At 47.5% G+C, this 15,614-nt stretch overlaps 11 non-coding genes across 11 annotated transcripts; all 11 read right to left on the bottom strand.

Annotated features, from left to right (window-relative positions):
• Positions 1-486: 486 nt before the first annotated feature.
• LOC142685056 (U2 spliceosomal RNA) lies at positions 487-677 on the bottom strand. The gene has a single exon (XR_012854620.1). It is a non-coding gene; the product is annotated as a U2 spliceosomal RNA (small nuclear RNA).
• Positions 678-1,961: 1,284 nt separating this feature from the next.
• On the bottom strand, positions 1,962-2,152 carry LOC142685055 (U2 spliceosomal RNA). The gene has a single exon (XR_012854619.1). It is a non-coding gene; the product is annotated as a U2 spliceosomal RNA (small nuclear RNA).
• Positions 2,153-3,456: 1,304 nt separating this feature from the next.
• Positions 3,457-3,647, bottom strand: LOC142685054 (U2 spliceosomal RNA). The gene has a single exon (XR_012854618.1). It is a non-coding gene; the product is annotated as a U2 spliceosomal RNA (small nuclear RNA).
• A 1,305-nt stretch (positions 3,648-4,952) lies between these two features.
• LOC142685053 (U2 spliceosomal RNA) lies at positions 4,953-5,143 on the bottom strand. The gene has a single exon (XR_012854617.1). It is a non-coding gene; the product is annotated as a U2 spliceosomal RNA (small nuclear RNA).
• Positions 5,144-6,455: 1,312 nt separating this feature from the next.
• Positions 6,456-6,646, bottom strand: LOC142685050 (U2 spliceosomal RNA). Its single transcript, XR_012854615.1, has one exon. It is a non-coding gene; the product is annotated as a U2 spliceosomal RNA (small nuclear RNA).
• A 1,288-nt stretch (positions 6,647-7,934) lies between these two features.
• Positions 7,935-8,125, bottom strand: LOC142685049 (U2 spliceosomal RNA). Its single transcript, XR_012854614.1, has one exon. It is a non-coding gene; the product is annotated as a U2 spliceosomal RNA (small nuclear RNA).
• A 1,292-nt stretch (positions 8,126-9,417) lies between these two features.
• On the bottom strand, positions 9,418-9,608 carry LOC142685048 (U2 spliceosomal RNA). Its single transcript, XR_012854613.1, has one exon. It is a non-coding gene; the product is annotated as a U2 spliceosomal RNA (small nuclear RNA).
• A 1,276-nt stretch (positions 9,609-10,884) lies between these two features.
• Positions 10,885-11,075, bottom strand: LOC142685047 (U2 spliceosomal RNA). The gene has a single exon (XR_012854612.1). It is a non-coding gene; the product is annotated as a U2 spliceosomal RNA (small nuclear RNA).
• A 1,296-nt stretch (positions 11,076-12,371) lies between these two features.
• LOC142685046 (U2 spliceosomal RNA) lies at positions 12,372-12,562 on the bottom strand. The gene has a single exon (XR_012854611.1). It is a non-coding gene; the product is annotated as a U2 spliceosomal RNA (small nuclear RNA).
• A 1,304-nt stretch (positions 12,563-13,866) lies between these two features.
• On the bottom strand, positions 13,867-14,057 carry LOC142685045 (U2 spliceosomal RNA). Its single transcript, XR_012854610.1, has one exon. It is a non-coding gene; the product is annotated as a U2 spliceosomal RNA (small nuclear RNA).
• Positions 14,058-15,345: 1,288 nt separating this feature from the next.
• Positions 15,346-15,536, bottom strand: LOC142685044 (U2 spliceosomal RNA). The gene has a single exon (XR_012854609.1). It is a non-coding gene; the product is annotated as a U2 spliceosomal RNA (small nuclear RNA).
• Between the last annotated feature and the right edge of the window lie 78 nt (positions 15,537-15,614).

The raw sequence follows: 15,614 nt of genomic DNA, 5'->3' as shown, positions 1-15,614 counted from the left end.
GGACGACAGTACATTCCATCATATCCATCTAGTGTACACAGGTAGGTCCATTGTGGCGGGCAGGCGAGCGGGCGGGCTGCTTTATTGGCTGTTTGCTGTTCCCCTACTCCACTCCACTATTTGACTGTTGTGCTGCATCAATCAATCAATCAATCAATCAATCAATCAATCAATCAATCAATCAATCAGTGGCTGGCTCAGGTGCAGCTCTTTAACTTACCTAAAAGGGAGGGCGGAGAGAAGACAAGGAAGGTGAATGAGGTGTTCCAATGTGAAATGCCGGAAACACAGAAACACAGACGACACACAACAAGAGGTGGCAATCTATTCATTAATTGCATTTAATCAATGAGCTCATTATCACTCATGCATTGTCCAACAGGTGTTGAAATAATGGGATTAAAAGGGGAGATCCCTTCAGAAAGACAGAAACAATAGCAAAGACAAAAAACACTTTTGGAATCTGCTTTTAGTCAACACATAAGGAAAGGGTGCACCGGTCCTGGAAATACTGCAATACCAGGTCAATGCGTGGAGTGGACAGAGCAAGCTCTATTTCCATCTCCCTGTTCTAAAAATCCATTTAATATATGGTCCCCAGATAGGGGACGTATCAGATATTAAACTGATAAGAACAGATACTACACTTGATCTTAGCCAAAAGGCCGAGAAGCGATAACCCGAACGGGCCGCGCGTTGCCCGAGCCTGCCCGATACTGCTGTTCAGCCCTTGCAGCGATTCAGCCTACTTCTAGGCAATTCCATGGGGCCCTGCAGGCTCACACACTCACAGCTACACGGGAGGTGAATAAAGGCCGGAGAGGAAGCCAGACAGGATTTGCTTCTTTTGCTTGCACCACAATGCAGTGCTGAAAGAGGAGGAATCTACATAAAAACGCCTTCCTGGCAACGCCCAAATGCCCTGCTGCCATGCAGATAAACACTGGCAGCGGCAGCAAGTGCATGCCCACAGCCACCCCTTGTTCCTTCACACCTTGTATCAGCTGTAATCCAGTCCAGTCCAGTGCTGCCTGCTGAGCAGCACTGACCAACACTGCCTGGGCCCAGGCTTTTATCTCTGAGGCCCCATTATGATGTCAGAAAGCTGGCTCTGGAATCCTGAGGGCTCCACTATGACACGTGCAAAGTTCCGTCTGAACTTTATATAAGACGGTGAGGCTCAGTCAGTCACTCAGTGTTGCCTGAGAGGGCAACAATGCAACAGCCGGCCGCCAGGCTGTCTTTTTTTTGCACAGCTAGTTGCCTCCAGGAGGCCACAAGAGGGAGACAAGGGACTGCAAAATGGAAAATAGGCATCCACCAACTTTACAGACAACTTCTCCTTGCTCCTACAACCTCCATCCTTGCACAGTTTGTTATTCTTCTAGGTAACATAGTAACAAATCCAAATTGCTGCTCTCTTTGTAGGCAAGCAAGGCTTTGTTGCAACTGCAATTCTTACTTCTTCTTGAAATGTAGGGACGACAGTACATTCCATCACATCCATCTAGTGTACACAGGTAGGTCCATTGTGGCGGGCAGGCGAGCGGGCGGGCTGCTTTATTGGCTGTTTGCTGTTCCCCTACTCCACTCCACTATTTGACTGTTGTGCTGCATCAATCAATCAATCAATCAATCAATCAATCAATCAATCAATCAATCAGTGGCTGGCTCAGGTGCAGCTCTTTAACTTACCTAAAAGGGAGGGCGGAGAGAAGACAAGGAAGGTGAATGAGGTGTTCCAATGTGAAATGCCGGAAACACAGAAACACAGACGACACACAACAAGAGGTGGCAATCTATTCATTAATTGCATTTAATCAATGAGCTCATTATCACTCATGCATTGTCCAACAGGTGTTGAAATAATGGGATTAAAAGGGGAGATCCCTTCAGAAAGACAGAAACAATAGCAAAGACAAAAAACACTTTTGGAATCTGCTTTTAGTCAACACATAAGGAAAGGGTGCACCGGTCCTGGAAATACTGCAATACCAGGTCAATGCGTGGAGTGGACAGAGCAAGCTCTATTTCCATCTCCCTGTTCTAAAAATCCATTTAATATATGGTCCCCAGATAGGGGACGTATCAGATATTAAACTGATAAGAACAGATACTACACTTGATCTTAGCCAAAAGGCCGAGAAGCGATAACCCGAACGGGCCGCGCGTTGCCCGAGCCTGCCCGATACTGCTGTTCAGCCCTTGCAGCGATTCAGCCTACTTCTAGGCAATTCCATGGGGCCCTGCAGGCTCACACACTCACAGCTACACGGGAGGTGAATAAAGGCCGGAGAGGAAGCCAGACAGGATTTGCTTCTTTTGCTTGCACCACAATGCAGTGCTGAAAGAGGAGGAATCTACATAAAAACGCCTTCCTGGCAACGCCCAAATGCCCTGCTGCCATGCAGATAAACACTGGCAGCGGCAGCAAGTGCATGCCCACAGCCACCCCTTGTTCCTTCACACCTTGTATCAGCTGTAATCCAGTCCAGTCCAGTGCTGCCTGCTGAGCAGCACTGACCAACACTGCCTGGGCCCAGGCTTTTATCTCTGAGGCCCCATTATGATGTCAGAAAGCTGGCTCTGGAATCCTGAGGGCTCCACTATGACACGTGCAAAGTTCCGTCTGAACTTTATATAAGACGGTGAGGCTCAGTCAGTCACTCAGTGTTGCCTGAGAGGGCAACACTGCAACAGCCGGCCGCCAGGCTGTCTTTTTTTTGCACAGCTAGTTGCCTCCAGGAGGCCACAAGAGGGAGACAAGGGACTGCAAAATGGAAAATAGGCATCCACCAACTTTACAGACAACTTCTCCTTGCTCCTACAACCTCCATCCTTGCACAGTTTGTTATTCTTCTAGGTAACATAGTAACAAATCCAAATTGCTGCTCTCTTTGTAGGCAAGCAAGGCTTTGTTGCAACTGCAATTCTTACTTCTTCTTGAAATGTAGGGACGACAGTACATTCCATCACATCCATCTAGTGTACACAGGTAGGTCCATTGTGGCGGGCAGGCGAGCGGGCGGGCTGCTTTATTGGCTGTTTGCTGTTCCCCTACTCCACTCCACTATTTGACTGTTGTGCTGCATCAATCAATCAATCAATCAATCAATCAATCAATCAATCAATCAATCAATCAATCAATCAATCAATCAGTGGCTGGCTCAGGTGCAGCTCTTTAACTTACCTAAAAGGGAGGGCGGAGAGAAGACAAGGAAGGTGAATGAGGTGTTCCAATGTGAAATGCCGGAAACACAGAAACACAGACGACACACAACAAGAGGTGGCAATCTATTCATTAATTGCATTTAATCAATGAGCTCATTATCACTCATGCATTGTCCAACAGGTGTTGAAATAATGGGATTAAAAGGGGAGATCCCTTCAGAAAGACAGAAACAATAGCAAAGACAAAAAACACTTTTGGAATCTGCTTTTAGTCAACACATAAGGAAAGGGTGCACCGGTCCTGGAAATACTGCAATACCAGGTCAATGCGTGGAGTGGACAGAGCAAGCTCTATTTCCATCTCCCTGTTCTAAAAATCCATTTAATATATGGTCCCCAGATAGGGGACGTATCAGATATTAAACTGATAAGAACAGATACTACACTTGATCTTAGCCAAAAGGCCGAGAAGCGATAACCCGAACGGGCCGCGCGTTGCCCGAGCCTGCCCGATACTGCTGTTCAGCCCTTGCAGCGATTCAGCCTACTTCTAGGCAATTCCATGGGGCCCTGCAGGCTCACACACTCACAGCTACACGGGAGGTGAATAAAGGCCGGAGAGGAAGCCAGACAGGATTTGCTTCTTTTGCTTGCACCACAATGCAGTGCTGAAAGAGGAGGAATCTACATAAAAACGCCTTCCTGGCAACGCCCAAATGCCCTGCTGCCATGCAGATAAACACTGGCAGCGGCAGCAAGTGCATGCCCACAGCCACCCCTTGTTCCTTCACACCTTGTATCAGCTGTAATCCAGTCCAGTCCAGTGCTGCCTGCTGAGCAGCACTGACCAACACTGCCTGGGCCCAGGCTTTTATCTCTGAGGCCCCATTATGATGTCAGAAAGCTGGCTCTGGAATCCTGAGGGCTCCACTATGACACGTGCAAAGTTCCGTCTGAACTTTATATAAGACGGTGAGGCTCAGTCAGTCACTCAGTGTTGCCTGAGAGGGCAACACTGCAACAGCCAGCCGCCAGGCTGTCTTTTTTTTGCACAGCTAGTTGCCTCCAGGAGGCCACAAGAGGGAGACAAGGGACTGCAAAATGGAAAATAGGCATCCACCAACTTTACAGACAACTTCTCCTTGCTCCTACAACCTCCATCCTTGCACAGTTTGTTATTCTTCTAGGTAACATAGTAACAAATCCAAATTGCTGCTCTCTTTGTAGGCAAGCAAGGCTTTGTTGCAACTGCAATTCTTACTTCTTCTTGAAATGTAGGGACGACAGTACATTCCATCACATCCATCTAGTGTACACAGGTAGGTCCATTGTGGCGGGCAGGCGAGCGGGCGGGCTGCTTTATTGGCTGTTTGCTGTTCCCCTACTCCACTCCACTATTTGACTGTTGTGCTGCATCAATCAATCAATCAATCAATCAATCAATCAATCAATCAATCAATCAATCAATCAATCAATCAATCAAGTGGCTGGCTCAGGTGCAGCTCTTTAACTTACCTAAAAGGGAGGGCGGAGAGAAGACAAGGAAGGTGAATGAGGTGTTCCAATGTGAAATGCCGGAAACACAGAAACACAGACGACACACAACAAGAGGTGGCAATCTATTCATTAATTGCATTTAATCAATGAGCTCATTATCACTCATGCATTGTCCAACAGGTGTTGAAATAATGGGATTAAAAGGGGAGATCCCTTCAGAAAGACAGAAACAATAGCAAAGACAAAAAACACTTTTGGAATCTGCTTTTAGTCAACACATAAGGAAAGGGTGCACCGGTCCTGGAAATACTGCAATACCAGGTCAATGCGTGGAGTGGACAGAGCAAGCTCTATTTCCATCTCCCTGTTCTAAAAATCCATTTAATATATGGTCCCCAGATAGGGGACGTATCAGATATTAAACTGATAAGAACAGATACTACACTTGATCTTAGCCAAAAGGCCGAGAAGCGATAACCCGAACGGGCCGCGCGTTGCCCGAGCCTGCCCGATACTGCTGTTCAGCCCTTGCAGCGATTCAGCCTACTTCTAGGCAATTCCATGGGGCCCTGCAGGCTCACACACTCACAGCTACACGGGAGGTGAATAAAGGCCGGAGAGGAAGCCAGACAGGATTTGCTTCTTTTGCTTGCACCACAATGCAGTGCTGAAAGAGGAGGAATCTACATAAAAACGCCTTCCTGGCAACGCCCAAATGCCCTGCTGCCATGCAGATAAACACTGGCAGCGGCAGCAAGTGCATGCCCACAGCCACCCCTTGTTCCTTCACACCTTGTATCAGCTGTAATCCAGTCCAGTCCAGTGCTGCCTGCTGAGCAGCACTGACCAACACTGCCTGGGCCCAGGCTTTTATCTCTGAGGCCCCATTATGATGTCAGAAAGCTGGCTCTGGAATCCTGAGGGCTCCACTATGACACGTGCAAAGTTCCGTCTGAACTTTATATAAGACGGTGAGGCTCAGTCAGTCACTCAGTGTTGCCTGAGAGGGCAACACTGCAACAGCCGGCCGCCAGGCTGTCTTTTTTTTGCACAGCTAGTTGCCTCCAGGAGGCCACAAGAGGGAGACAAGGGACTGCAAAATGGAAAATAGGCATCCACCAACTTTACAGACAACTTCTCCTTGCTCCTACAACCTCCATCCTTGCACAGTTTGTTATTCTTCTAGGTAACATAGTAACAAATCCAAATTGCTGCTCTCTTTGTAGGCAAGCAAGGCTTTGTTGCAACTGCAATTCTTACTTCTTCTTGAAATGTAGGGACGACAGTACATTCCATCACATCCATCTAGTGTACACAGGTAGGTCCATTGTGGCGGGCAGGCGAGCGGGCGGGCTGCTTTATTGGCTGTTTGCTGTTCCCCTACTCCACTCCACTATTTGACTGTTGTGCTGCATCAATCAATCAATCAATCAATCAATCAATCAATCAATCAATCAATCAATCAATCAATCAATCAATCAATCAATCAGTGGCTGGCTCAGGTGCAGCTCTTTAACTTACCTAAAAGGGAGGGCGGAGAGAAGACAAGGAAGGTGAATGAGGTGTTCCAATGTGAAATGCCGGAAACACAGAAACACAGACGACACACAACAAGAGGTGGCAATCTATTCATTAATTGCATTTAATCAATGAGCTCATTATCACTCATGCATTGTCCAACAGGTGTTGAAATAATGGGATTAAAAGGGGAGATCCCTTCAGAAAGACAGAAACAATAGCAAAGACAAAAAACACTTTTGGAATCTGCTTTTAGTCAACACATAAGGAAAGGGTGCACCGGTCCTGGAAATACTGCAATACCAGGTCAATGCGTGGAGTGGACAGAGCAAGCTCTATTTCCATCTCCCTGTTCTAAAAATCCATTTAATATATGGTCCCCAGATAGGGGACGTATCAGATATTAAACTGATAAGAACAGATACTACACTTGATCTTAGCCAAAAGGCCGAGAAGCGATAACCCGAACGGGCCGCGCGTTGCCCGAGCCTGCCCGATACTGCTGTTCAGCCCTTGCAGCGATTCAGCCTACTTCTAGGCAATTCCATGGGGCCCTGCAGGCTCACACACTCACAGCTACACGGGAGGTGAATAAAGGCCGGAGAGGAAGCCAGACAGGATTTGCTTCTTTTGCTTGCACCACAATGCAGTGCTGAAAGAGGAGGAATCTACATAAAAACGCCTTCCTGGCAACGCCCAAATGCCCTGCTGCCATGCAGATAAACACTGGCAGCGGCAGCAAGTGCATGCCCACAGCCACCCCTTGTTCCTTCACACCTTGTATCAGCTGTAATCCAGTCCAGTCCAGTGCTGCCTGCTGAGCAGCACTGACCAACACTGCCTGGGCCCAGGCTTTTATCTCTGAGGCCCCATTATGATGTCAGAAAGCTGGCTCTGGAATCCTGAGGGCTCCACTATGACACGTGCAAAGTTCCGTCTGAACTTTATATAAGACGGTGAGGCTCAGTCAGTCACTCAGTGTTGCCTGAGAGGGCAACACTGCAACAGCCGGCCGCCAGGCTGTCTTTTTTTTGCACAGCTAGTTGCCTCCAGGAGGCCACAAGAGGGAGACAAGGGACTGCAAAATGGAAAATAGGCATCCACCAACTTTACAGACAACTTCTCCTTGCTCCTACAACCTCCATCCTTGCACAGTTTGTTATTCTTCTAGGTAACATAGTAACAAATCCAAATTGCTGCTCTCTTTGTAGGCAAGCAAGGCTTTGTTGCAACTGCAATTCTTACTTCTTCTTGAAATGTAGGGACGACAGTACATTCCATCACATCCATCTAGTGTACACAGGTAGGTCCATTGTGGCGGGCAGGCGAGCGGGCGGGCTGCTTTATTGGCTGTTTGCTGTTCCCCTACTCCACTCCACTATTTGACTGTTGTGCTGCATCAATCAATCAATCAATCAATCAATCAATCAATCAATCAATCAATCAATCAGTGGCTGGCTCAGGTGCAGCTCTTTAACTTACCTAAAAGGGAGGGCGGAGAGAAGACAAGGAAGGTGAATGAGGTGTTCCAATGTGAAATGCCGGAAACACAGAAACACAGACGACACACAACAAGAGGTGGCAATCTATTCATTAATTGCATTTAATCAATGAGCTCATTATCACTCATGCATTGTCCAACAGGTGTTGAAATAATGGGATTAAAAGGGGAGATCCCTTCAGAAAGACAGAAACAATAGCAAAGACAAAAAACACTTTTGGAATCTGCTTTTAGTCAACACATAAGGAAAGGGTGCACCGGTCCTGGAAATACTGCAATACCAGGTCAATGCGTGGAGTGGACAGAGCAAGCTCTATTTCCATCTCCCTGTTCTAAAAATCCATTTAATATATGGTCCCCAGATAGGGGACGTATCAGATATTAAACTGATAAGAACAGATACTACACTTGATCTTAGCCAAAAGGCCGAGAAGCGATAACCCGAACGGGCCGCGCGTTGCCCGAGCCTGCCCGATACTGCTGTTCAGCCCTTGCAGCGATTCAGCCTACTTCTAGGCAATTCCATGGGGCCCTGCAGGCTCACACACTCACAGCTACACGGGAGGTGAATAAAGGCCGGAGAGGAAGCCAGACAGGATTTGCTTCTTTTGCTTGCACCACAATGCAGTGCTGAAAGAGGAGGAATCTACATAAAAACGCCTTCCTGGCAACGCCCAAATGCCCTGCTGCCATGCAGATAAACACTGGCAGCGGCAGCAAGTGCATGCCCACAGCCACCCCTTGTTCCTTCACACCTTGTATCAGCTGTAATCCAGTCCAGTCCAGTGCTGCCTGCTGAGCAGCACTGACCAACACTGCCTGGGCCCAGGCTTTTATCTCTGAGGCCCCATTATGATGTCAGAAAGCTGGCTCTGGAATCCTGAGGGCTCCACTATGACACGTGCAAAGTTCCGTCTGAACTTTATATAAGACGGTGAGGCTCAGTCAGTCACTCAGTGTTGCCTGAGAGGGCAACACTGCAACAGCCGGCCGCCAGGCTGTCTTTTTTTTGCACAGCTAGTTGCCTCCAGGAGGCCACAAGAGGGAGACAAGGGACTGCAAAATGGAAAATAGGCATCCACCAACTTTACAGACAACTTCTCCTTGCTCCTACAACCTCCATCCTTGCACAGTTTGTTATTCTTCTAGGTAACATAGTAACAAATCCAAATTGCTGCTCTCTTTGTAGGCAAGCAAGGCTTTGTTGCAACTGCAATTCTTACTTCTTCTTGAAATGTAGGGACGACAGTACATTCCATCACATCCATCTAGTGTACACAGGTAGGTCCATTGTGGCGGGCAGGCGAGCGGGCGGGCTGCTTTATTGGCTGTTTGCTGTTCCCCTACTCCACTCCACTATTTGACTGTTGTGCTGCATCAATCAATCAATCAATCAATCAATCAATCAATCAATCAATCAATCAATCAATCAGTGGCTGGCTCAGGTGCAGCTCTTTAACTTACCTAAAAGGGAGGGCGGAGAGAAGACAAGGAAGGTGAATGAGGTGTTCCAATGTGAAATGCCGGAAACACAGAAACACAGACGACACACAACAAGAGGTGGCAATCTATTCATTAATTGCATTTAATCAATGAGCTCATTATCACTCATGCATTGTCCAACAGGTGTTGAAATAATGGGATTAAAAGGGGAGATCCCTTCAGAAAGACAGAAACAATAGCAAAGACAAAAAACACTTTTGGAATCTGCTTTTAGTCAACACATAAGGAAAGGGTGCACCGGTCCTGGAAATACTGCAATACCAGGTCAATGCGTGGAGTGGACAGAGCAAGCTCTATTTCCATCTCCCTGTTCTAAAAATCCATTTAATATATGGTCCCCAGATAGGGGACGTATCAGATATTAAACTGATAAGAACAGATACTACACTTGATCTTAGCCAAAAGGCCGAGAAGCGATAACCCGAACGGGCCGCGCGTTGCCCGAGCCTGCCCGATACTGCTGTTCAGCCCTTGCAGCGATTCAGCCTACTTCTAGGCAATTCCATGGGGCCCTGCAGGCTCACACACTCACAGCTACACGGGAGGTGAATAAAGGCCGGAGAGGAAGCCAGACAGGATTTGCTTCTTTTGCTTGCACCACAATGCAGTGCTGAAAGAGGAGGAATCTACATAAAAACGCCTTCCTGGCAACGCCCAAATGCCCTGCTGCCATGCAGATAAACACTGGCAGCGGCAGCAAGTGCATGCCCACAGCCACCCCTTGTTCCTTCACACCTTGTATCAGCTGTAATCCAGTCCAGTCCAGTGCTGCCTGCTGAGCAGCACTGACCAACACTGCCTGGGCCCAGGCTTTTATCTCTGAGGCCCCATTATGATGTCAGAAAGCTGGCTCTGGAATCCTGAGGGCTCCACTATGACACGTGCAAAGTTCCGTCTGAACTTTATATAAGACGGTGAGGCTCAGTCAGTCACTCAGTGTTGCCTGAGAGGGCAACACTGCAACAGCCGGCCGCCAGGCTGTCTTTTTTTTGCACAGCTAGTTGCCTCCAGGAGGCCACAAGAGGGAGACAAGGGACTGCAAAATGGAAAATAGGCATCCACCAACTTTACAGACAACTTCTCCTTGCTCCTACAACCTCCATCCTTGCACAGTTTGTTATTCTTCTAGGTAACATAGTAACAAATCCAAATTGCTGCTCTCTTTGTAGGCAAGCAAGGCTTTGTTGCAACTGCAATTCTTACTTCTTCTTGAAATGTAGGGACGACAGTACATTCCATCACATCCATCTAGTGTACACAGGTAGGTCCATTGTGGCGGGCAGGCGAGCGGGCGGGCTGCTTTATTGGCTGTTTGCTGTTCCCCTACTCCACTCCACTATTTGACTGTTGTGCTGCATCAATCAATCAATCAATCAATCAATCAATCAATCAATCAGTGGCTGGCTCAGGTGCAGCTCTTTAACTTACCTAAAAGGGAGGGCGGAGAGAAGACAAGGAAGGTGAATGAGGTGTTCCAATGTGAAATGCCGGAAACACAGAAACACAGACGACACACAACAAGAGGTGGCAATCTATTCATTAATTGCATTTAATCAATGAGCTCATTATCACTCATGCATTGTCCAACAGGTGTTGAAATAATGGGATTAAAAGGGGAGATCCCTTCAGAAAGACAGAAACAATAGCAAAGACAAAAAACACTTTTGGAATCTGCTTTTAGTCAACACATAAGGAAAGGGTGCACCGGTCCTGGAAATACTGCAATACCAGGTCAATGCGTGGAGTGGACAGAGCAAGCTCTATTTCCATCTCCCTGTTCTAAAAATCCATTTAATATATGGTCCCCAGATAGGGGACGTATCAGATATTAAACTGATAAGAACAGATACTACACTTGATCTTAGCCAAAAGGCCGAGAAGCGATAACCCGAACGGGCCGCGCGTTGCCCGAGCCTGCCCGATACTGCTGTTCAGCCCTTGCAGCGATTCAGCCTACTTCTAGGCAATTCCATGGGGCCCTGCAGGCTCACACACTCACAGCTACACGGGAGGTGAATAAAGGCCGGAGAGGAAGCCAGACAGGATTTGCTTCTTTTGCTTGCACCACAATGCAGTGCTGAAAGAGGAGGAATCTACATAAAAACGCCTTCCTGGCAACGCCCAAATGCCCTGCTGCCATGCAGATAAACACTGGCAGCGGCAGCAAGTGCATGCCCACAGCCACCCCTTGTTCCTTCACACCTTGTATCAGCTGTAATCCAGTCCAGTCCAGTGCTGCCTGCTGAGCAGCACTGACCAACACTGCCTGGGCCCAGGCTTTTATCTCTGAGGCCCCATTATGATGTCAGAAAGCTGGCTCTGGAATCCTGAGGGCTCCACTATGACACGTGCAAAGTTCCGTCTGAACTTTATATAAGACGGTGAGGCTCAGTCAGTCACTCAGTGTTGCCTGAGAGGGCAACACTGCAACAGCCGGCCGCCAGGCTGTCTTTTTTTTGCACAGCTAGTTGCCTCCAGGAGGCCACAAGAGGGAGACAAGGGACTGCAAAATGGAAAATAGGCATCCACCAACTTTACAGACAACTTCTCCTTGCTCCTACAACCTCCATCCTTGCACAGTTTGTTATTCTTCTAGGTAACATAGTAACAAATCCAAATTGCTGCTCTCTTTGTAGGCAAGCAAGGCTTTGTTGCAACTGCAATTCTTACTTCTTCTTGAAATGTAGGGACGACAGTACATTCCATCACATCCATCTAGTGTACACAGGTAGGTCCATTGTGGCGGGCAGGCGAGCGGGCGGGCTGCTTTATTGGCTGTTTGCTGTTCCCCTACTCCACTCCACTATTTGACTGTTGTGCTGCATCAATCAATCAATCAATCAATCAATCAATCAATCAATAAATCAATCAATCAATCAATCAGTGGCTGGCTCAGGTGCAGCTCTTTAACTTACCTAAAAGGGAGGGCGGAGAGAAGACAAGGAAGGTGAATGAGGTGTTCCAATGTGAAATGCCGGAAACACAGAAACACAAACGACACACAACAAGAGGTGGCAATCTATTCATTAATTGCATTTAATCAATGAGCTCATTATCACTCATGCATTGTCCAACAGGTGTTGAAATAATGGGATTAAAAGGGGAGATCCCTTCAGAAAGACAGAAACAATAGCAAAGACAAAAAACACTTTTGGAATCTGCTTTTAGTCAACACATAAGGAAAGGGTGCACCGGTCCTGGAAATACTGCAATACCAGGTCAATGCGTGGAGTGGACAGAGCAAGCTCTATTTCCATCTCCCTGTTCTAAAAATCCATTTAATATATGGTCCCCAGATAGGGGACGTATCAGATATTAAACTGATAAGAACAGATACTACACTTGATCTTAGCCAAAAGGCCGAGAAGCGATAACCCGAACGGGCCGCGCGTTGCCCGAGCCTGCCCGATACTGCTGTTCAGCCCTTGCAGCGATTCAGCCTACTTCTAGGCAATTCCATGGGGCCCTGCAGGCTCACACACTCACAGCTACACGGGAGGTGAATAAAGGCCGGAGAGGAAGCCAGACAGGATTTGCTTCTTTTGCTTGCACCACAATGCAGTGCTGAAAGAGGAGGAATCTACATAAAAACGCCTTCCTGGCAACGCCCAAATGCCCTGCTGCCATGCAGATAAACACTGGCAGCGGCAGCAAGTGCATGCCCACAGCCACCCCTTGTTCCTTCACACCTTGTATCAGCTGTAATCCAGTCCAGTCCAGTGCTGCCTGCTGAGCAGCACTGACCAACACTGCCTGGGCCCAGGCTTTTATCTCTGAGGCCCCATTATGATGTCAGAAAGCTGGCTCTGGAATCCTGAGGGCTCCACTATGACACGTGCAAAGTTCCGTCTGAACTTTATATAAGACGGTGAGGCTCAGTCAGTCACTCAGTGTTGCCTGAGAGGGCAACACTGCAACAGCCGGCCGCCAGGCTGTCTTTTTTTTGCACAGCTAGTTGCCTCCAGGAGGCCACAAGAGGGAGACAAGGGACTGCAAAATGGAAAATAGGCATCCACCAACTTTACAGACAACTTCTCCTTGCTCCTACAACCTCCATCCTTGCACAGTTTGTTATTCTTCTAGGTAACATAGTAACAAATCCAAATTGCTGCTCTCTTTGTAGGCAAGCAAGGCTTTGTTGCAACTGCAATTCTTACTTCTTCTTGAAATGTAGGGACGACAGTACATTCCATCACATCCATCTAGTGTACACAGGTAGGTCCATTGTGGCGGGCAGGCGAGCGGGCGGGCTGCTTTATTGGCTGTTTGCTGTTCCCCTACTCCACTCCACTATTTGACTGTTGTGCTGCATCAATCAATCAATCAATCAATCAATCAATCAATCAATCAATCAATAAATCAATCAATCAATCAATCAGTGGCTGGCTCAGGTGCAGCTCTTTAACTTACCTAAAAGGGAGGGCGGAGAGAAGACAAGGAAGGTGAATGAGGTGTTCCAATGTGAAATGCCGGAAACACAGAAACACAAACGACACACAACAAGAGGTGGCAATCTATTCATTAATTGCATTTAATCAATGAGCTCATTATCACTCATGCATTGTCCAACAGGTGTTGAAATAATGGGATTAAAAGGGGAGATCCCTTCAGAAAGACAGAAACAATAGCAAAGACAAAAAACACTTTTGGAATCTGCTTTTAGTCAACACATAAGGAAAGGGTGCACCGGTCCTGGAAATACTGCAATACCAGGTCAATGCGTGGAGTGGACAGAGCAAGCTCTATTTCCATCTCCCTGTTCTAAAAATCCATTTAATATATGGTCCCCAGATAGGGGACGTATCAGATATTAAACTGATAAGAACAGATACTACACTTGATCTTAGCCAAAAGGCCGAGAAGCGATAACCCGAACGGGCCGCGCGTTGCCCGAGCCTGCCCGATACTGCTGTTCAGCCCTTGCAGCGATTCAGCCTACTTCTAGGCAATTCCATGGGGCCCTGCAGGCTCACACACTCACAGCTACACGGGAGGTGAATAAAGGCCGGAGAGGAAGCCAGACAGGATTTGCTTCTTTTGCTTGCACCACAATGCAGTGCTGAAAGAGGAGGAATCTACATAAAAACGCCTTCCTGGCAACGCCCAAATGCCCTGCTGCCATGCAGATAAACACTGGCAGCGGCAGCAAGTGCATGCCCACAGCCACCCCTTGTTCCTTCACACCTTGTATCAGCTGTAATCCAGTCCAGTCCAGTGCTGCCTGCTGAGCAGCACTGACCAACACTGCCTGGGCCCAGGCTTTTATCTCTGAGGCCCCATTATGATGTCAGAAAGCTGGCTCTGGAATCCTGAGGGCTCCACTATGACACGTGCAAAGTTCCGTCTGAACTTTATATAAGACGGTGAGGCTCAGTCAGTCACTCAGTGTTGCCTGAGAGGGCAACACTGCAACAGCCGGCCGCCAGGCTGTCTTTTTTTTGCACAGCTAGTTGCCTCCAGGAGGCCACAAGAGGGAGACAAGGGACTGCAAAATGGAAAATAGGCATCCACCAACTTTACAGACAACTTCTCCTTGCTCCTACAACCTCCATCCTTGCACAGTTTGTTATTCTTCTAGGTAACATAGTAACAAATCCAAATTGCTGCTCTCTTTGTAGGCAAGCAAGGCTTTGTTGCAACTGCAATTCTTACTTCTTCTTGAAATGTAGGGACGACAGTACATTCCATCACATCCATCTAGTGTACACAGGTAGGTCCATTGTGGCGGGCAGGCGAGCGGGCGGGCTGCTTTATTGGCTGTTTGCTGTTCCCCTACTCCACTCCACTATTTGACTGTTGTGCTGCATCAATCAATCAATCAATCAATCAATCAATCAATCAATCAATCAATCAATCAGTGGCTGGCTCAGGTGCAGCTCTTTAACTTACCTAAAAGGGAGGGCGGAGAGAAGACAAGGAAGGTGAATGAGGTGTTCCAATGTGAAATGCCGGAAACACAGAAACACAGACGACACACAACAAGAGGTGGCAATCTATTCATTAATTGCATTTAATCAATGAGCTCATTATCACTCATGCATTGTCCAACAGGTGTTGAAATAATGGGATTAAAAGGGGAGATCCCTTCAGAAAGACAGAAACAATAGCAAAGACAAAAAACACTTTTGGAATCTGCTTTTAGTCAACACATAAGGAAAGGGTGCACCGGTCCTGGAAATACTGCAATACCAGGTCAATGCGTGGAGTGGACAGAGCAAGCTCTATTTCCATCTCCCTGTTCTAAAAATCCATTTAATATATGGTCCCCAGATAGGGGACGTATCAGATATTAAACTGATAAGAACAGATACTACACTTGATCTTAGCCAAAAGGCCGAGAAGCGATAACCCGAACGGGCCGCGCGTTGCCCGAGCCTGCCCGATACTGCTGTTCAGCCCTTGCAGCGATTCAGCCTACTTCTAG

The sequence above is a fragment of the Rhinoderma darwinii genome (assembly GCF_050947455.1).
Source record: "Rhinoderma darwinii isolate aRhiDar2 chromosome 5 unlocalized genomic scaffold, aRhiDar2.hap1 SUPER_5_unloc_11, whole genome shotgun sequence".
Taxonomy (NCBI): Eukaryota; Metazoa; Chordata; class Amphibia; order Anura; family Rhinodermatidae; genus Rhinoderma; species Rhinoderma darwinii.
Note: the sequence above shows the minus strand (reverse complement) of the source record. Positions and strands in the feature narration are given on the sequence as shown.